The following is a 21,613-nucleotide window of genomic DNA, read 5'->3' as shown; positions in this document are numbered from 1 at the left end:
ACGCCCGCTAGAAACTGGCACCGCCCATTTTTCATAGCCACGGCCCCGGAAACTGGCCCCACCCCCGTATCGATGCCACGCCCCCGGGAAACAGGTCAAAGCCGCGCTCTGAAGGGTCAGACAGGCTGGAAACGTTGTCTCTGTCTCTCAGACACTGTCAGACCTGCTGAGCTTTTCCAACATTTCCTGTTTTTGTCTCGGAAAACTGGCCGCACCCGCCCAGACACAGACCCAGGCACTGACCCTGACCCAGGCGCTGGGCAGAAATCTTTGTTGGGTGGGCGGGTGCACACCTCCAGTGTCAAATAGCGCGTGCTGATGTTGGGCGAGCGTGCGCACTAGTACGATATTTCGGCACTTGCATCTACTTAACGCTCATTGGACAGTTTAATAACGGCTGACATTACTGATTGGCCAAATAGGCAATCAGTCATCTAGCCCCGCCCATTCATGCCACGCCCACTGCCTGTCGGGTAAAGGGGAGCCGGCAGGCAGCACAACTAGGCACAGGCACACTCCCAACAGCTGGTGTGAAAAGGGAATAAAGCTGATAGGAAAATGGATAGAGAGAGAGAGAGAATAGAGTGAGAGAGAGAATAGAGTGAGGGAGAGAGAGAGAATAGACAGAGTGAGAAAAGAGAGAGGGTAACTAGAGAGAATACAGAGAGAGAGGGAAAATACAGAGAAAGAGAATAGAGAGAGAGAGAATAGAAAGACAGAGAGAAAAGAGGGAATCGAGAGAAAAAAGAGAGAATAGAGGGAGAGAAGAGGGAGAGAATAGAGAGAGAGGGAGAGAATAGAGAGACTAGAGAGCGCAAAAGGAGCGAGAGAATAGAGAGAGGGAAAGAATAGAGAGAGAACAGAAAGAGGGCAACTAGAGAGAGACAGAGAGAGTAGAGAGAGGGAAAATAGAGAGAAACAGAATGGAGAGAGAGAGAATAGAAAGAAAGAAAAGAGAGAGAATAGAGACAGATAAAAGAGAGAGAGAATGGTGGGAGGGAGAGAATAGAGAGAGAGAATAGAGAGGGGGAGAATTGAGAAAAGGAGAGAGAGAATAGCGAGAGAGAGAATAGAAAGACAGGGAGAGCAAATACCCTCTGTGATAAGGCTCCTGTCATGGAGGTGCAGTGGAGGCTCTAATAGTCACTTGACTACAGGAGGATGATGACGACATGCAGTGAGGACACTCCATAGATCTTCACATAGCCTCTGAGAATTTCAGACTCCTGTCCGGCTGAGAGCAGCTTGCTTGCACTCTGTGATCAGGGTCATATCATTGAGATGCAGCCATGAAACTTTAGAAGCATCTGATGCTGTGTCCACCTTTAGCACCGGAGCCCTTCAGGAGCTGGTGTACAGCATCACTGGTCGCAGATGCTGGTGTGATGGGGCCCAGACCCACCTGAAAGGTGCTGAGAGCACACAGAGAGTTTGGGAGAATTCTGTGGCGCCTGCCCACGACATTCTGGCAGCAATGACCAACACTGCTAAGATGCAGGCATCAGTAACGTTTCCAGGGAGTGTGAGGCCGGACCATCACTGTGGTCTGAAGGCTGCACAGAGCACATGGAAGAGGCCCTGGACTGGGACACCTGCCTTTATCTTGTGCAGAAAAGTTTCACACCTGAGTGACACGAACACTGTTCATCAGAACAAGGAGACATAGGCAGGGAGACATTCGTGGGAGTTTATTGACAATAGCGAAAATTATGTACAAGTGATTAACACCCGTGCCCAGGCTGTGCAACTAACACAGCGGGGGCTGGGGTACTTTATCGACCCTCTTAATCACATTTTGATTTGATGTTTGTAAGTTTCCTTTTAAATTTTGTCTTTAGTTTTACAGTTCCCTAATTTAGGGGCTGTGTTTATTTCGTCCCTGATTTTGTTAATTTAGTTTATTTGGTTGACTCTGAAAGAGTTAACTCTCCTTAACTGTCCTAACCCTGCCGCTATGTCTTGATGCACCCTGGACATCCACAGTGGTAGTGGAGGCAGCCTGCTGACTGTGACACCCTGTCTGTGATGACTTTGGTGGATGTTCTCTGGAGGGCCGAGACCTGGAGGGCCCTGGCCTGCTTTTGGGGTCCTGCTCTGTGGCAGTGGCACCCTCCTCGGCCTGTGGAGCTGGACCTGCTGAGGTCACAGGAAGAGGAGATTCAGATGGGCCTGACACTCTTGGAGTGCCCTGGGTGGATGGCCCTGGAGTGTGCATCTGCTGATCCTCCTCCCTATAAGTGCCCGGGCACCCCAGGCTGACTCCTTGAGGAGCAGGAGTAGCTGGAGTGAGATCGAGCTGCCCAGCACCCCTCTTGCGTACACACTGTTGGAGGCCAACTATGGCATCAGTGATGGAGTTAAGCCTGTGCAGCAGTGCAGGAATGGTGTTCTGGAACAAGGTCTCGATGGCGGCCGCCATCCTGCCAGTGTTGACCTTGATGCGTTGCAATGCCAGCGCTATCACCCCAGCCTGAAGATGGACAGACTCCTCCATCGTGCCTTGCACTCTGAGTGCAGCGGACAGCTCTTCCTGATGTTCCCGAGCTTGCCGTTGCAGCTCCAGCAACTGTGACATGACTGAGTGCAGAGGCTCATCATCTGACTCAGACTCAGCAACGTTCTGGCCTCCAGCAGTCCTCCGAGTGCCGGGGACCTGGGAAATCCCTGCCTCCACCTGCTGTGGATCAGATAGTGCAATGTGCTCACCAGATTGTGATCCCGAGGCTACTCTAAAGTTAGGACCCACCGAAGTGTGTGTGTCTGTGCTCGTGGAGAGTGTGGGTGAGCGCTGTGATGGGATTTCAGGGAGGGTGCCTTCAGATTCCTCTTCGGAGCTTGCTTGGAGGCCCTGAGTCATGGACTCTGTCTGCTGCTTCCCAGATGTGCCTGTGAAAGCGAGGGGACATAATTAGTGCATTGCACTGGCCTGTGAAACAGTTCACATCACTCACAGCATGGGAGTCTGATGGATGTTGCACTGCTGGATTCTCACTTGGTAGAGCAGCTCCGACCTCACCATCAGCAAAGTACCAGTCCTGGTCATCACCGGCCAGCTGGATGGCTCTGTTTTCAAAGTCCGTGAGGAACCTGATTTCAGACATTCCTCCACCAGTCTGCGACCTCTCCCTCTTGTTGTGTGTCAGCTTGTCCTGCATGAATAGAGACGGGGAAAGCATAAGCTGGATTCCTGCTGGGCCAGATGATAAATATGCCTGGCTTGTGTGGGTGGTGAGTGTTCCCATGGATGGAATGAAGACAGTAACGGTGAGTGTGAGAGAATGAATGGTGATGTCCCTTGAACTGGCAGTGAGTGAGGGCCCTGTGGGTGTGTGATGGGTTTGTGAGTGTGTGAGTTGTGAGTGATGAGATGAGTGATTTACCCTGGCGGAACGGAGGAGACCATTCATCCTCTTGTGGCATTGGGTGGCTGCCCTCTTTTGCAGGGTATTGACACTGACCACCACCGCCACCGCCTCCCAAGCCGAATTGGTTACGTTGATGCCCATCCTGTGGCCAGAGCAGGGGTACAGGACATCCCGGCAGCCTCCAGTGCATCCAGCAGTCGCTCGACAGACCCGTCATCAAAGCAGGGACTGTAGTCTTCTTCAGTTTCAGAACCTTGTCTCCCAGGCGGCAGTGCTGAGCTGGAAACACTGAGATATCTGCTTGCTGCTGGACTTTAAACATGGCGCCCGGCGTGATGTGGTGGAAGGGTGGCGGCGGGCGGGTGAATGAGGAGCCCGCCCGCCATGGAAACAGTGTGTTTCCCAGGAATGCATAAATAATGAGGCAGGTTTGGGATGATACGATGCCTGCTACCGCACTTAGTGCAAATTTGGGAAAATCCCGGCCTTTGGGTGACGTATTCTGCAGCAACTATAATGGAGCACTGTGAATTTTTCGTTGTGGGCTGATTCCTGTGACATTTACTGGGGGCAGGTCAAACTATCAATTACACAGATATGTCAAAGCTATCTACACTGTACTTGTACCTGCAGGGCCACAGTCAGCATGAATGCTCTTTTATGTCTCACTGAGTGAGTTGCCGCATCCGAACAGAGGTCAGGGAATCTGTTGCTCGACAAGCAATGGTAATAAACACAGAAGTCTAAAACAACAAGGTTTATTGTGTATAATAGATGAATAATATAAAGTAATATAACTAATATAGACATTACATCATGTGGAACATAAAACAAGGAACAAAGAGTAATAACAGCATAAATAATAAACACTATTACAGCATAACAGCAACTGCTAAATTATAAAATAGACAGTAATGACCTTATAGCGGGTAATAATGTGATGACATGGGTAGCATCTTTTGGCCTGTTTGTCAGCTCTATGGATGTGAGTTGAGCGAGCTTTGGGTGGGGTTGGGGGTGCGTGCTGCTGTGAAGCTCAGCTGGCCCATTTGGAGGATGCAGTCAGTTGAGTTGAGTTGTTAGAGGGCACGGTAATGGTAGGGCGCACTTTCTGTGTTACTCTTTATGGGGAGAGTGTTAGGTGGAGTGGGGTCACCGTTGGTTTTGGACCTGTAACTACTTTGAGTATTTTCTGGTAGCCTAACTCCCGCACATTTCAATTCTGTCTCCATTTTCCATCTTGCTGCATTGTTTCAGTCTTGTGTTTGGTGAAATGACCTATTTGGGTTGACATGTCATGCTGTAAAATCCCATTTCTTAAAATATCTGTTCTAGATTTCATTCTGAACTGCACATTGTATCACAGACACACATTTTCTCCCCTTGAATTGTTCTGGTATCACAATGTTTTACAGAAAGTTTTTCATTGAGCTTACTCAGTGTTCACATGGATCCATCACATTCAATTCTGACCACGACAGTTGTTTGGGCCCAGAATCATCTACAGGTAAATTGAGACCATGCACTGATTTCAATCTCAGTGACACAGTAACAGGAATTTCTCCAAAGTGTGCACAGAAACCAGCCATTTGACCCCTTAAAAACCCTCTGATTCTGGTCACAATGGTTTGCATCAATGACGGTCAGCCAAAGCAGTGAGAGTCTGCACCTGCAGGGACTGTGCCCCAGTGAGAGTCAGCACCTTCAGGGACTGTCCCCCAGTGAGAGTCAGCACCTTCAGGGACTGTCCTCCAGTGAGAGTCAGCACCTTCAGGGATTGTCCCCCAGTAAGAGTCAGCACCTTCAGGGACTGTCCCCCAGTGAGAGTCAGCACCTTCAGGGACTGTCCCCCAGTGAGAGTCAGCACCTTAAGGGACTGTTCCCCCAGTGAGAGTCAGCACCTTCAGCAACTGTCCCCCAGTGAGAGTCAGCACCTTCAGCAACTGCCCGCCAGTGAGAGTCAGCACCTTCAGCAACTGCCCCCCAGTGAGAGTCAGCACCTTCAGGAACTGTCCCCCAGCGAGAGTCAGCACCTTCAGGAACTGTCTCCCAGTGAGAGTCAGCACCTTCAGCAACTGTCCCCCAGTGAGAAGTCAGCACCTTCAGGAACTGTCCCCCAGTGAGAGTCAGCACCTTCAGGAACTGTCCCCCAGTGAGAGTCAGCACCTTCAGGAGCTGTCCCCCAGTGAGAGTCAGCTCCTTCAGGAACTGTCCCCCAGTGAGAGTCAGCACCTTCAGGAACTGTGCCCCAGTGAGAGTTAGCATATACAGGGAAGTAAGGACAAACATGCTGGTGAGTTGTTGAAAATGTTTTAATGTTTAAGACATTACTTGTGTATAAATGGGTTCAGCCTTCACAGGATCAAATTTACTGAAACTTGCATGCAGGTGGAGTAGTGCTTACCATTAGTGCAGGCCACAGATATCGGTGTGAGTGTTGGGATTTTAACTGGTGGAAAAGCTCTCACCTTGAGTTCCTGGAAGTGACTGGCACAGTCCTGTCTGCTCTTCATTCCACCACACTCTCAGGCAGTGTATTCCAGATCCTAATCACTCGCTTTGTAAAAAACGGTTTTCCTCATATCGCCTTTGGTTTATTTGTCAATCACTGTAAATCTGTGCCCTCTAATTCTCGACCCTTCAGCAAATGGGAACAGCTTCTCCCTATCTACTCTGACCAGACACCTCATGATTTTGAACACCCCATCAAATCTCCTCTCAACCTTCTCCAAGGAAGTAGTCATAACTTCTCCAATCTATCTCCGTAACTGGAGTTCCTTATCACTGAACAATTGTGGTGAACCTTTTCTGCACCTTCCCTGAAGCTTTCATGTCCTCCCTAAAGTGAGTTGAGACTGACCCAATGTTTTTTCAAACTTTGCCATTTCTTTTGTACTCTTTGCCTCAACTTATAAAACCCAAGATCCTATATGCTTTACTAACCACTCTCTCAACCTGTCCTGCCACCTTATATGATTTGTGTACATATACCCCCAGGTGTTTCTGCTCCTGCCCCACTTTAGAATTGTACCCTTTATTTTATATTGTCCCCCTTGTTCTTCCTACCAAAATGAATTATTTCACACTTCTCTGTATTTAATGTTATCTGCTACGTGTCCACCCATTCCACCTGCCTGCCTATGCCCCCTTGAAGTCTATCATTCTTCTTCGCACTGATCAAAATACTTCCAAATTTTGTGTCATTTGAAAACTTTAAAATTGTGCCCTGCACACCCCTGCCTAAGTTATTAAGACCGGTCAAGAGAAACTGGTTCCTGACATTGACTCCTGGGGAAACTCCATTATAAATCTTACTTTGCTGAAAGCTACAGCAGGTAATAAGGAAGGCAAATGGAATTTTTGCATTTATTGCTAAACAAATAGAGTATAAAAATAGGGAAGTGTTGTTGCAACTGTATAAGTCATTGGTGAGACCGCACCTGGAGTACAGTGCACAGTTTTGGTCCCCTTACTTGAGGAAGGATGTAGTTGCACTGGAGGCGGTTCAGAGGAGGTTCACTAGATTGATTCCAGAAATGCGAGGAGAGATTGAGCAGCTTAGGCCAACACTCGTTAGAGTTTAGAATGATGAGAGGAGATCTAATTGAGGTATATAAGATGCTAAAGGGGATGGACAAAGTAGATGTGGAGCGGATATTCCCCCTTGCGGGGCATTCTAGAATGAGAGGCCATAGTTTTAGGCTAAGGGGTGATAGGTTTAAATCAGAGATGAGGAGGAATGACTTTTCTCAAAGGGTCGTGAATCTGTGAAATTCACTACCTCAGAGTGCAGTGGATGCAGGGATGCTGAATAAATATAAGGAGGAGATAGATTTTTAATTAGTAACGGGTTGAAAGGTTATGGGGAGAGGGCGGGAAATTGGAGTTGAGGCCGAAATGAGATCAGCCATGATCGTATTGAATGGCGGGGCAGGCTCGAGGGGTTGATTTGCCTACTCCTGCTCCTAGTTCTTATAAAAACAAAAAAACTGCGGATGCTGAAAATCCAAAACAAAAACAGAATTACCTGGAAAAACTCAGCAGGTCTGGCAGCATCGGCGGAGAAGAAAAGAGTTGACGTTTCGAGTCCTCATGACCCTTCGACAGAACTTGTTCTGTCGAAGGGTCATGAGGACTCGAAACGTCAACTCTTTTCTTCTCCGCCGATGCTGCCAGACCTGCTGAGTTTTTCCAGGTAATTCTGTTTTTGTCCTAGTTCTTATGTTATGTTCTTATGTTCATTCTGTAAAACAACTAATTATCATTACTCTCTGTTTCCTGTCACACAACCAACTTCATATCCATGCTGTCACTGTCCCTATTTTCCATGGTCCTCAACTGGAGTACAAACAGGGAGAGGGTGAAATCTTCCCTGAAATGCTGATAGAAGAATCTGGCTGGACACTGGAGGTCAGCAGTGAAAGATTCTGATAACCTCAGGCAACTGGTTCGGGATAATCCAAAGTGACTGGACATGGCTCAGTTGGAGTGATTAAACTATCAATATTTGAGCATATTTGGTTTCAAGGTGTTGCTAGGTGATCATTTCTACATAATCAGTTATTCAGGATATTAAGAATCCGGGTGATTACTTACAGACAATTTAATCAAATTAATAATTCTAAGTGATGATAGATGTTTAAGGGTAACCTTACAATAGTCAGTGTCAGATTCCTACTTTGTAAGTGTTATTCTCTGAGACCAGAGTCAGGGATTGATCTCTGGAGGGCAGGCAGTGTACTTGGGCACTGGGTCCCTGGAGGGCAGGCAGTGTCCTTGGGCACTGGGTCCCTGAAGGGCAGGCAGTGTCCGTGGAAAGCAGGCACTGTCCCTTGAAACTGGGTCCCCTTGAGGATAGGCAGTATCCCTGGGCACTGAGTCCCTGGGGGGCAGCCAGTGTCCCTGGGCACAGGCTCCCTGGAGGGTAGGCAGTGCCACTGGCCACTGGGCCCCTGGGAGCTAGAATGTCTCCCTGAACACTGGTTTCCTGGAGGGTAGTCAGCGTCCCTGGAAACTGGGTCCCTGTGAGCTAGAATGTCTCCATGGGCACTGGGTCCCTGGAGGACAGGCAGAGTTCCTGGGCCCTGGGTCTCTGGAGTGTTGACAGTGTCCCTGGGTACCGGGTCCCTGGAGGGCAGGCAGTGTCCCTGGAAACTGTGACCCTGGAGGATAGGCATCTCCCTGGGCACTGGGCCCCTGAAAGGTAAGCAGTGTCCCTGGGCACTGGATCCCTGGAGGGTAGGCAGTGTCCCTGGAAACTGTGTCCCTGGAGGGCAGGCATTGTCCCTGGGCACTGGATCCCTAGACAGTAGGCAGTTTCCCTGGGCACTGGGTCCCTGGAGGGTAGGCAGTGTACCTGGGCACTGGGTCCCTGAAGGGCAGGCATTATCCCTGGGCACTGGGCGCCTGGAGGGCAGGCAAATACCTTGGACACTGGAGGGAAGGCTGAAGTGAAGCTAGATAGGCTCTCGTACTACCTGCTTTTATTAGTCTGAAGTGAATTGTGCTCTATTTACCCAAGCTTCAACAACAGCCAACAGAAAAACTCTTCCAACAAGGCACTGGTTAGATGAAGTATTGAAGATCTGGTTTGGTCCTTTCAGATGTAAGGCTGTGGACGTCGAGTGTGTGATTTATGTGTGTAGGGTTTGCCTTTACAGTGGAGATCAAGCTTTGGTTGGAGCTGAGGTTCAATCTAAAGTGATTCCTTGTTGTCCTGTGCAATGTCACCATGTCTAGTGACAAGATTGTGCCAATGTGATTTGCCTGAATTATGTGATGTGGTGGATGCAGGTTTGATTTTATTAAGTGACAGCCCTTTTCTCCTGATTGCTACTGCCAATTGTCATAAGTTGTTTGAGGAAGATGGGGGTATTCTCACACCGTAGTGACTACTGGTTGGTCAGAACCCGAGATAACATTGCCGCTATGACAGAAACTCCTGTTAATCTGATTTTGGTTTGCAGAGTTTTGCAGTGTTTGCTGTAATCTGTTGTCACCAGCTAAGGGAAATCTTTTTTTAAGTTCATCACTACATCTTGTTTTTGTCCAAAATAGTTGGAATACGTGAGACACAATAACCAGCAACTTGGAAATTGATGTACTCGACTATGAGCGCCTGAATTTATCTATAGAGGAATAAAATTGGAAAGTAAAAAAGTTTGCTGGACTTGAATCGAAACTTAGTTAAACAACACATAAGAAGTACAATGTACAACTCTTACCATTATATTATTATAAAAAGATTATCAAGGGCCCGAGAAGGTGCAAAAAAGATCTAAAGGACAATACCGGAACTGTGAGCTTATACCTATTGGGAAAGGATGAACAGGCTGGGCCACTTCTCTCATTGAAGGCTTTGATCAATTGGATACACCTGTGGGGAAGAGGAAAACTACAGGCCCTCAATATAAGATGTCACCAAGAAATCCAACAGGGAATTCAGGAGAAACGTCCTCAGTTGTGAGAATGTGGAACTTGCTACCACAGGAGCAGTTGAGTTGAGTAGTATAGATGCATTTAAGAGGAAGCTAGATAAACAGATAAGGGAGAAAGGAATTGAAGTTTATGCTGATTGAATTAGATGAAGAAGGAGGCTCATGTGAAGCATAAACACCAATGTGGACTGGTTGGGACAAATGGCCTGTTTCTGTGCTGAACATTCTACATATCCTGGCCTTAGTCCAAACTCTGCTGCCTGTATCCTAACTCATCAAAGTCTCATGCTATGTTCCTAGGTCCCATTAAACTATCACCCCTTGTGCCAGCAGACCAATGGCAAAGCTTCCATTTTAAAATTCTCTTCCATGTTTTCAAATCCCTCCATGGCCTCGTCCCTCCCTTTCTCTGAAATCCTTGTGCTTCTCCAATTCTGGCCTCTCAAGCATCCCCAATTTTAATCACTCCACCATTGGCGGCCGTGCTTTCAGCTGCCTGGGCCCCAAGCTCCCAAATTCACTCCTTAAGCCTCTCTGCCTCTCTTTCCTCCTTTAAGATGCTCCTTTAATCCTACGTCTCTGAGCAAGCTTTTGGTCCACCTGTCCTATCTCCTTATCTAGGTCAGCGTCAAGTTTTGTTTTGATTATGTTCCTGTGACGAGCTTTGGGATATTCAATTATGTGAAAGGTGCAAAATAAATGCAGGTTGTTGTTTTTGTTGTTATAATAAGCACTGCCTTATTTTAATCTTAGTGCAGGACTGATTTCCAGCCTGAAAACAACCTGACACTGAGGTTAGTATTTCCAGAGCTGAGACTTGGAGCTTCCTCAATATTGTGAAGCAGAGGCAGTTTCAGTCATTGCTGTACAGCAAAGAGGATGTGGCTGAGCTGAAACTGTCAGTAGACTTGTTACACGCTGACTAATTGTGGAGGTTTGTGACTTCCTCTTGCTCTTACCTCTGTCTCTTTTCTGCTCTGTCACTTTGTACAATTGCTGATTGGAACAAGCTGGGAGATTTTGTGAATGAGGTGCTGGGAATCTGAAGCTTCTACACTGCTGTACTTGTGGAGAGCAATTCTCTGTCACTGCTGTTTTTGGACAAAGATGTTGCAGAGACCCTTAAAGGGTTAATTTAGCAGTGCTGAATTTGCGGAATTGAAGCTGGTATTGGTGTTTACTCCCAGTGCAGCGTGTGTGCTTGAGGCTGGGACAGTACTTCCTTCTGCTCCTGGATAGCGGCTGCTCTTGATGTCTTGCTCACATTTGTGATTTTTCTCTCTGGGACACAGAATTTACACTGAACAAGGGTCATCTTGTGAGAGCTTGAGTCAGACACTGACTCTGACCATCAGTTGTGATCTGGACCACGTGAGGTGAGTAGCGTGTGCCCTGTACTGCCCCATGTGTGTGTGTATATGATTGTGTAACTCGTGTGTATGTGTGTGTGTGTGAAGTTCCTACGAGTGACCATCTCTGATGAGTTTATTGAAAAATTTGTTCAAGATTATTCAAAGAAGAACCATTGTTGTGTTGGGAGTTCATTCATTCTCACTACACCCACACAAAGATTGTGGTATGTAGGATTAGACCCGTGTGTCGACAATGGCCTGAAATTGCCACATCGACTGATGACTGCTTCCAAACTCACTCCACATGCTTCGCATATTTGAAATTCTATTGGGCGAGCAGATCAAAACCAATAACTAGTTCCATGGAGGGGGGTTAGTCATTGGGATCAGCACCCCGATTTAGTGTCAATGCTTGGGGTCAGCACCCTAATTTAGTGTCAATGCTTGGGGTCAGCATCCTGATTTAGTGTCAATGCTTGGGATCAGCACCCTGATTTAGTGTCAATGCTTGGGGTCAGCACCCTGATTTAGTGTCAATGTTTGGGGTTAGCTCCCTGATTTAGTGTCAGTGCTTGGGGTAGCACCCTGATTTAGTGTCAATGCTTGGTGTCAGCACCCTGATTTAGTGTCAATGCTTGGGGTCAGCACTCTGATTTAGTGTCAATGCTTGGGGTAGCACCCTGATTTAGTGTCAGTGCTTGGGGTAGCACCCTGATTTAGTGTCAGTGCTTGGGCTCAGCACCCTGATTTAGTGTCAAGGCTTGGGGTCAGCACCCTGATTTAGTGTCAATGCTTGGGGTAGCACCCTGATTTAGTGTCAATGCTTGGGGTCAGCGCCCTGATTTAGTGTCAATGCTTGGGGTCAGCACCCTGATTTAGTGTCAATGCTTGGGATCAGCACCCTGATTTAGTGTCAATGCTTGGGGTCTGCGCCCTGATTTAGTGTCAATGCTTGGGGTCAGCACCCTGATTTAGTGTCAATGTTTGGGGTCAGCACCCTGATTTAATGTCAATGCTTGGGGTCAGCACCCTGATTTAGTGTCAATGCTTGGGGTAGCACCCTGATTTCGTGTCAATGCTTGGGGTCAGCACCCTGATTTAGTGTCAATGCTAGGGGTCAGCACCCTGATTTAGTGTCAATGCTTGGGGTAGCACCCTGATTTAGTGTCAATGCTTGGGGTCAGCACCCTGATTTAGTGTCAATGCTTGGGGTAGCACCCTGATTTAGTGTCAATGCTTGGGGTAGCACCCTGATTTAATATCAATGCTTGAGGTAACACCATGATTTAGTGTCAATGCTTGGGGTCAGCATCCTGATTTAGTGTCAATGCTTGAGGTAGCACCCTGATTTAGTGTCAATGCTTGGGGTCAGCACCCTGATTTAGTGTCAATGCTTGAGGTAGCACCCTGATTTAGTGTCAATGCTTGGGGTAGCACCCTGATTTAGTGTCAATGCTTGGGGTCAGCACACTGATTTAGTGTCAATGCTTGGGGTAGCACCCTGATTTAATGTCAATGCTTGAGGTAACACCATGATTTAGTGTCAATGCTTGGGGTCAGCACCCTGATTTAGTGTCAATGCTTGAGGTAGCACCCTGATTTAGTGTCAATGCTTGGGGTCAGCACCCTGATTTAGTGTCAATGCTTGAGGTAGCACCCTGATTTAGTGTCAATGCTTGGGGTCAGCACCCTGATTTAGTGTCAATGCTTGAGGTAGCACCTTGATTTAGTGTCAATGCTTGGGGTCAGCACCTTGATTTAGTGTCAATGCTTGGGGTCAGCACCCTGATTTAGTGTCAATGCTTGGGGTCAGCACCCTGATTTAGTGTCAATGCTTGGGGTCAGCACCTTGATTTAGTGTCAATGCTTGGGGTCAGCACCTTGATTTAGTGTCAATGCTTGGAGTCAGCACCCTGATTTAGTGTCAGTGCTTGGGGTCAGCACCCTGATTTAGTGTCAATGCTTGGTGTCAGCACCCTGATTCAGTGTCAATGCTTGGGGTCAGCGCCCTGATTTAGTGTCAATGCTTTGGGTCAGCACCCTGATTTAGTGTCAATGCTTGAGGTCCGCACCCTGATTTAGTGTCAATGCTAAGGGTAGCACCCTGATTTAGTGTCAATGTTTGGGGTCAGCACACTGATTTAGTGTCAATGCTTGGGTTCAGCACCCTGATTTAGTGTCAATGCTAATGATAGCACCCTGATTTAGTGTCAATGCTTGGGGTCACACCCTGATTTAGTGTCAATGCTTGGTGTCTGCACCCTGATTTAGTGTCAATGCTTGGGGTCAGCACCCTGATTTAGTGTCAATGCTTGGGGTCAGCACCCTGATTTAGTGTCGATGCTTGGGGTAGCACTCTGATTTAGTGTCAATGCTTGGGGTAGCACCCTGATTTAGTGTCAATGTTTGGGGTCAGCACCCTGATTTAGTGTCAATGCTTGGGGTCAGGACCTTGATTTAGTGTCAATGCTTAGGGTCAGGACCTTGATTTAGTGTCAATGTTTGGGGTCAGGACCATGGCCTGAGGGTACAGCTGGAGTGGGGTTGGGATTTGAGTTCTAAGTCCTGGTTTAGGATCAATATATAGAGTCTTGGCGAATGAGGTTTGAAGGCTCCTGGTGACTGATTCAGTCACTGACTGGCCGACGTGTTAAACTGCACGAGGTTTGTCTGATTACAAATGACCCGTGCTAAGTTGATCTGGTTGAGGGGGTTGTGCTGGGACGTATGGGGTCATCCTCAGGCTGCAGTTAATTGGAGACCCCATGGGATGAGATAAGGGTCTAGCTTTAGTCATGCGCTGTCCTGTTTATAAATGTCAAGTCTCCAGAGAAACAAGATCCGTGAGCTATAAATAAGAATCCTGAAAGTAGACACGAGTACAGCTAGAGTAACCCGATCATCCCAGAGGTACTCAGTGCCAGTCCCTTACGTCTTCTCAAACCTTGAATGCCAACCCAGGCCCTTCCCCCCCCTCTAACATTATACTGGCTCCCAAAGTGTGTCCAGTCCCCCCACACTCCACCTTCATAGCAGTGACCCTCCTTCCCTCTGCCTTGGTACTGGGAAAGCTGAGAGATGTGACCTGAAGCTGCAGGCTCCTACACTGGGCCGACTGGGCCTGTGATATTTTAACGGTGACCTCTGACCCATCAGTCACTGATCTGCTGGCCACTGGCTCCCTGTCTGATCTGTAATGTCTTGAGGAGCTTAGCTGAAGTTTCAATGGGACAGTGCTGCCGTCAGTGTCCGTGTGCATTTGGGGTGAGTGTGGGATTTGGGGACGGGGGTGTGGGCAACAAAGGTTAGGGCTGAGGCTGGGGGATGGGTGGGAGAGGTTGGGAGCTCAGGTTAAATCTGGAGCTGGGTATGGGGTTCCAGGGGCTGGGCGGAGGTGGGGTGTAGTAGGGGTGGAGGCTGAGGGGGAATTCTCCTGCTCGTCCTGACCCACAAGGAGCTTGAAAACAAACAAAGTTGTAAACGTTCTGTGCAGTGAGCTTCTCCAGGAGGGGAACAGGCAACACCGACTCCTCCCTGGTGCCAACACAGTGGGAACTGCATCACGAATCTGAATTATCACCAGGATTGGAGAGGAATTACTCAATCTTGAGAACCTCCCCTCCCCCCTGTCAGATAGGGTCTGTGGTAAGCAGTGTGGGGTCTCTTGGTTATATAAGAAATGGGAGCAGGAGTAGCCATACAGCCTCTTGAGCCTGTTCTGCTATTCAAAGAGATTTTGGGTGGTCTGTTGTGGCCTTAACTCCACTTTCCTGTCCGCTCCCCATAACCTTCAGCTCCCGTGTAGATCAAAAATCTGTCTAAATCAGCCTTGAATATATTCAATGACTCAGTCTCCACTGCTCTCTGGGAAAGAGAATTCCAAAGTTAACAACCCTCTGTGAGAAGAAATTCCTCATCTCTGAATTAAATGGAAGACTTCTTCTCTTCCCTAGTTGTAGATTCCACCTTGAGGAGAAACATCCTCAGTATCAACCCTGTCAAGCCCCCTCAGAATCTTAAATGTTTCAATAAGATACATATGAACAAACAACTTAGGAGCAGGAGAAGGACTTTTGACCCATTGAGCCTGCTCTGCCATTTGATAAGATCATGGCTGATCTGATTGTGGCCTCAACTCTACTTTCCTGTCTACCTCCTGTAACCCTTTGACTCCCTTGTCAGTCAAGAATCTATCTAACTCAGCCTTAAAAGTATTCAATGACCCAGCCTCCATTGCTCTCTGAGGAAGAGAATTCCACAGATGAAAGACCCTCATAGAAAAAAAAATTCTCCTCATCTCTGTCTTAAATGGCAGACCCCTTATTTTTAAACTGAAAACTCCAATGCATATAGGCCCAGTCTGTCCACCCGTTCCTCAGAAGATAAGCCCCTCATTGCAGGAATCATCCAGTGAACCTTCTTGGGACTGCTCCAACAGTAATGTATCCTTTCTTAAATAAGGAGATCAAAACTGTACACAGCTTTCCAGATGCGGTCTTATCAATGCCCTGTACAACTGTAGCAACTCTTTCCTACTTTTATATTCCATTCCTGTCGCAATAAACACCAACATTCCATTTGCTTTCCTAATCACTTGCTGTACCTGTGTACTAACTTCTTGTGATTCATCTACCAGGACACCCAGAACCCTCTGTACTGCAGGGTTTTGCAATCTCTCACCATTTAAAAAATGAACTGCTTTCCTATTCTTCCTCCGAAGTGGACAAGTTCACATTTCCCACGTTAAACTCCATCTGCCAATTTTTTGCCCACTCACTTAACCTGTCAAAATCCCTTTGTAATCTTCTTACGTCCTCCTCACAATTTACTTTCCCAGCTATCTTTGCCTCATCAGCAACTTTAGCTACCATACATTCGGTGCCTTCATCCAAGTCAGTGTTATAAATTGTAAATGGTTGAGGCCCCAGCACTGATCCCTGTGGCACTCCACTGGTAACAGCTTGCCAACCTGAAAATTACTCATTTATTCCTACTCTGAGGCCCAACCATATTCAGCTGATTTATCAATGACTTTCCTTCCATCATAAGGTCAGAAGTGGGATGTTTGCTGTTGATTGCACAATGTTCAGCACCATTCGTGACTCCTCAGATAGTGAAGCAGTCCATGTCCAAATGCAGCAAGACCTGGACTATATCCAGGCTTGGGCTGACAAGTGGCAAGTAACATTTGCATCACACAAGTGCCAGGCAATGACCATCTACAACAAGACAGAATCTAACCATCACCCCTTGACGTTCAATGGCATTACCATCGCTGAATCCCCCACAATCAACATCCTGGGGGCTTACCATTGACCAGAAACTGAACTGGACTAGTCAAATGAATACTGTAGCTACAAGAGCAGGTCAGTGGCTAGGAATGCTTCAGTGAGTAACTCACCTCCTGATTCCCCAAAGCCTGTCCACCATCTGCAAGGCACAAGTCAGGAATGTGATGGAATACTCTCCTTTTGACTGATGAGTGCAGCTCCAACAACACTCAAGAAGCTTGACACCATCCAGGACAAAGCAGCCTGTTTGATTGGCACCTCATTCACAAACATTCATTCCCTCCACCACCAACACACAGTAGCAGCAGTGTGTATCATCTACAAGATGCACTGCAGGAATTCACCAAGGATCCATAGATAGCACCTTCCAAATCCACGACCACAACCATCTAGAAAGACAAGGGCAGCAGATAGATGGGAACGCCACCATCTAGAAGTTCCCCTCCAAGCCACTCACCAAACTGACTTGGAAATATATCGCTGTTCCTCCACTGTCGCTGGGTCAAAATCCTGGAGCTCCCTCCCTAACAGCACTATGGGTGCACCTACACCACATGGACTGCAGCGGTTCAAGAAGGCAGCTCACCACCACCTTCTCAAGGCCAACTAGGTATGGGCAAAAAATGCTGGCCTAGCCAGCAAAGCCCACATCCTATGCATGAATCAAAAATACACAGTTGCATAATCCTTCAATGGCCTTGTTGGTTAATCTTTTAAAATTTGCTGGTGCATTTTTCATTTTGAAAAACATGACTTTGCCTTGATAAAGTCCATCTGGGGTTACAAAAGCTGATATTTTTTTGGCTGCATCAGTCAATGGAGCTTGTCCAGTAAATCAATTTTTGTAACGATCATTGCCTGTCAAATCATTTCATTAGCCTTCTAACCGTGGAATTGGATTTGAATCTACCTTTCTTCCTGTATTAACTTTGCGATAATCAATACATAATGGCTGTATCCCATCTGGTTTTGGGTGATCTCCAGCTACTTAACTCAGTTCAATAATGTCATTTTCCATTATGGACTTGATCTTTTGCATCACATGGGCTAAATTCTCTGGATTGAGTCTGTAAGGATGTTGCTTAATGGGCAACGTGTCCCCTACATTAACATCATGTATAGCCAAATATGTTTTCCCTGGCCTATTTACATAAATTGATCCATGAGTTTGTACAAACTTTCATAAGTATTCGTGACAGTTTTCTGGAAAATAGCTTAATATTACATCCAAATTTTTAAGCACCTCTTTATTATCCAATCTGATGACTGAAGGTTAGAATTTTTGACTTCTGATTCATTCTCCGAGTGTTCTGCTATTTTTATTTCACTCCCTACTTGTTTTACCACCATAAATACACTCCGAACTATCTTCCCTGTCATAACATTGCTTTAACATATTAATGTGACACACTCACTAACTTTTCCTCCTGTCTGGAGTATTCACTATATAAATTTACTTGGGTTGCATTTCTTTTTGATTTGATAAGTTCCAGTAAGCCTCATTTTGAACAATTCACTAGAGACAGGGAAATAATACAAACACCTCGTCTCCAGCAACAACATTTCAAGCGTTGGCATTTTTATCTGCTTTAACTTTCATTATTTGTTGAGTGGTTTTCGAATGCTCTTCGGCCAACTCACACGCTTTGGTTAATCTTTCCCAGAAATCTGACACACCGGTTAAAAGTGAGCTCTGAGCTTTGATTTATAAATTTTTCCTTAATTAATTTAAAAGATCCTCTCACCTCACGCACATATATCAGTTCATAAGTACTGAATCCTGTTGATTCATTAGCAGCATCCCTAATAGAAAACAGTATAAATGGAATTCCTTTATCCCAATCATTGGGACATTCCTGATAATAGACTTTACTCATGGTCTTTAAAGTTTGATGCCATCTTTTGAATGCTCTTTGTGACTGCGGATGATAAGCTGAAGAATTAAATTATTTTATTCCCAAACTACTCATTATTTCTTTGAATACTTGTGACTTAAAATTTGAGCCTTTATCTGATTGTATTTCCTTAGGTAATCCATATCTTGTAAAAAAAATTGAACTAACTTCTCTATTCTCACTTTTGCTGTAATTTTCCTCAAAAGCACCATATCAGGAAATCTTGTCAAACCATCCATAACTTTAAAAGATATTGACTCTCACTTCTGGTTTTAGGTAGGTGTACTGTATTATGAAGATTGATGCAAAGTATTTATTCAACCCCTGTGCCATTTCCTGGTTTCCCATTATTATTTCCCCAGCCTCATTCTCTAAGGGGCCTTTCCCTTTGGCCTCTCTTTTCCTTTTTATATGTTTAAAGAAGCTCTTACTGTCTGTTTTTATATTATTTGCTAGTTTACTCTCAAAGTTTATTTTCTCCCACTTTTTTTTGGTCATCTTCTGTTGGTTTTTAAAACTTTCCCAATCCTCTGGCTTACCACTAATCTTTGCTACATTGGATGTTTTTTCTTTCACTTTGATACAATCCTTAACTTCCTTGGTTCACCATTGTTGGTTTATCTCCTTCCTGCAACCCTTCTTCCTCACTGGGATATATCTTTGTTGTGAGTCATGAACTATTTTCTCCAATGTCTGCCATTGTTCATCAACTGTGTTTTCTGCTAAACTCCTTTCCCAGTCCACTGCAGCCAATTCTGCCCTCATCCCATTGTAACTACCCTTACATAAGTTTAGCACAGATGTTTCTAAACTAAGCTTCTCACTCTCAAACTGAATGCTAAATTGTACCATGTTATGGTCATTGTTTCCTAGGGGATCTTTTACTCTGAGATAATTTGTTAAATCTGCCTCATTACACATTACCAGATCGAAAATACCCTGATCCCTGGTTTGATCCACAACATATTGTTCTAGGAAAATGTCCCAAATGGACTCAATGAATTCTTGCTCATGGCTGCCTCTGCCAAGTTGATTTTCCCAATCTACATGGAGATTAAATTCACCCATGATTAATATGCTGTCTTTTTTACATGCCCTCATTATTTCCTGATTTATTCTCTGTCCAACAGCATGGCTACTCTTAGGGGGCCTATAGACCACTCACACCAGTGTCTCCTTTCCCTTGTCATTTCTTACCTCCACCCATATGGATTCCACATCTTCTGATCCAAGATCATTTCTGGCTATCATACTTGTTCCATTTTGTACTAGCAAAGCTACCACCACCCTTTCCTTCCTGCCTGTCCTTTCAAAAAGTCACATACCCCTGAATATTTAGTTCCCAGCTTTGATCTCTGTGTAACCATATCTCTGTAATGGCTATAAGATCACACCCATTAATCTCTATTTGTGCCATTTATTCATTAATTTTGTTCCGAATACTACATGCATTTAAGTAAAGTGCCATTAATTGTGCCTTTTTACCATTTTTTCCTCCTTTGACTATTTGTTGCTGTTTTTTTATGTTTGCACACTCTTTCCTTTCCTGGCACACTCTGGGTATCATTACCTATTCCCTCTCCAGAACCCTCTGCCCTCCCTGCAACCCTAGTTATTTGATTTGTCAGGATACTGGTCCCAGCATGGTTCAAGTGAAGTCCATCTTACCGGAACAGCTCCCTTCTACTGGATTCACATATCCTACTTAAATCTGAGGATTTTTGATCCTGGGGTGAGCCCCCACTTTGTTCCCAGCTGATGTTAAAACTGGGCAAGTCAGACCCTAGAGTGAAACCTGGCTTGATAGATCCTAACAATTTTTTTTTAGAAATCATGAAAATAAGTTACTGAACAATTTCACAAGAGTCTGCTGATGAATTTTTAATGCAAAGAATAAAATATTAACTAAAACAAGAAAAATGAACTATATTTCACCAAACAAAAAGGTTGGAAAGATCTCAATACAAACACAAGAAGATGATTCAAATTCCTGCTATTCCTTTATCCCAGCAATACCTTTACGGACACATAAACCAGTGAAGAGTTACCACTAGCTTGACACAAACCTGGCACAATTGCAAATGGTTTTCTTCTAGTGAATTCCTGAGCATTCACTTGATGCTTCTCACCCAACCCTCATCTCTCCCCAAGAGATCCAAAAGCCTCTAAACTCACTGGGCAGAATTTTTCATCAAATGGGGGTGAAATCTTGTGTGACAATGTCAGGTGAGATCCCGAAATCATCGTGCACTCTCGCGATCTTTCAGTCGGCGGGCTTGTGCAAGAGGTGAACAATTAAGAGACCTATTAAGGCCCTTAAACAAGTAATTAATTTGCATTTTTCACTGCCTGCTCAACTGTCCGGTTGATGGACTGACGAATAGGCCAGACGGCCTTTGTATTTTTTATGAAACCTCATCCATGGGCAGGATCCAGCCCATAGTTTTCTCACTACTCTTTCCTTGGTGATTGTAATTGTTTTAGCGTTCTCTCTCCCTTTCAACTCTGGAGTTACAAGGGGATGGTATTTGTCATTTTTACAGTGAAAACAGACACAAGCTATCTGTTCAACACTTCCGTCATTTCCTTATTTCCCGTTGCTAATTCCCCAGATTTACTGGATAGAGGACCCACACTCACTTTAGTTACCCTTTTCCTTTTTAAATACTTATTGAAACTCTTAATATCTGTTTTTATATTTCTTGCCAGTTTGCTCTCATATTCTAATTTCTTCCTCTTTATTGCTTAGTCATTCTTTGCTGGTTTCTGAAATTTTCTCAACCTTCTGATCTACCATTAATCATAGCATTGCACAACTTTTCTTTCAATTTAACTTAACTTCCTTAGTTAGCCATGATGGCCCATCTTTCTCATAGAGTCTTTCCTTCATATATCTTTGTTGAGAGTTATGATATATTTCCTTAAATATCTGCCGCTCTCTTGTGAGCATCTTACCTCTTAACCTATTTTCCCATTCCACTTTAACCAACTCTGTTTTCATACTTCTGTAGTTGCCTTTATTTAAGTTTAAGGTACTAGTTTGAGACTCAAATTTCTCACCCTGAATCTGAATATGAAATTCCACCTTTTTATGATCACTCTTCCCTAGAGGATCCTTTACAAAGGGATCATTAATTAATCCTGTCTCTTTACACATTCCCAGATCTAAAATAGAAGGACAAGGGCAGCAGACACATGGGAACACCACCGCATGGGTTCCCCTCCAAGCCACTCACCATCCTGACATGTAAATATATTGCCGTTCCTTCACTG

At 45.5% G+C, this 21,613-nt stretch overlaps 1 protein-coding gene across 3 annotated transcripts in view; it reads left to right on the top strand.

Moving 5' to 3' along the window:
• Positions 1–10,730: 10,730 nt before the first annotated feature.
• The window catches only part of LOC121283585 (cytospin-B-like), a 57,179-nt gene continuing 46,296 nt past the window's right edge, over positions 10,731–21,613 (top strand). For all 3 annotated transcript variants that reach the window (XM_041198336.1, XM_041198337.1, XM_041198335.1), the window contains exon 1: positions 10,731–11,178. The gene's annotated coding sequence lies outside the window, so the exon portion shown is untranslated. The remainder of the gene's footprint in view (positions 11,179–21,613) is intronic.

Source organism: Carcharodon carcharias, chromosome 10 (genome assembly GCF_017639515.1).
Source record: "Carcharodon carcharias isolate sCarCar2 chromosome 10, sCarCar2.pri, whole genome shotgun sequence".
NCBI classification, from domain to species: Eukaryota; Metazoa; Chordata; class Chondrichthyes; order Lamniformes; family Lamnidae; genus Carcharodon; species Carcharodon carcharias.
Note: the sequence above shows the minus strand (reverse complement) of the source record. Positions and strands in the feature narration are given on the sequence as shown.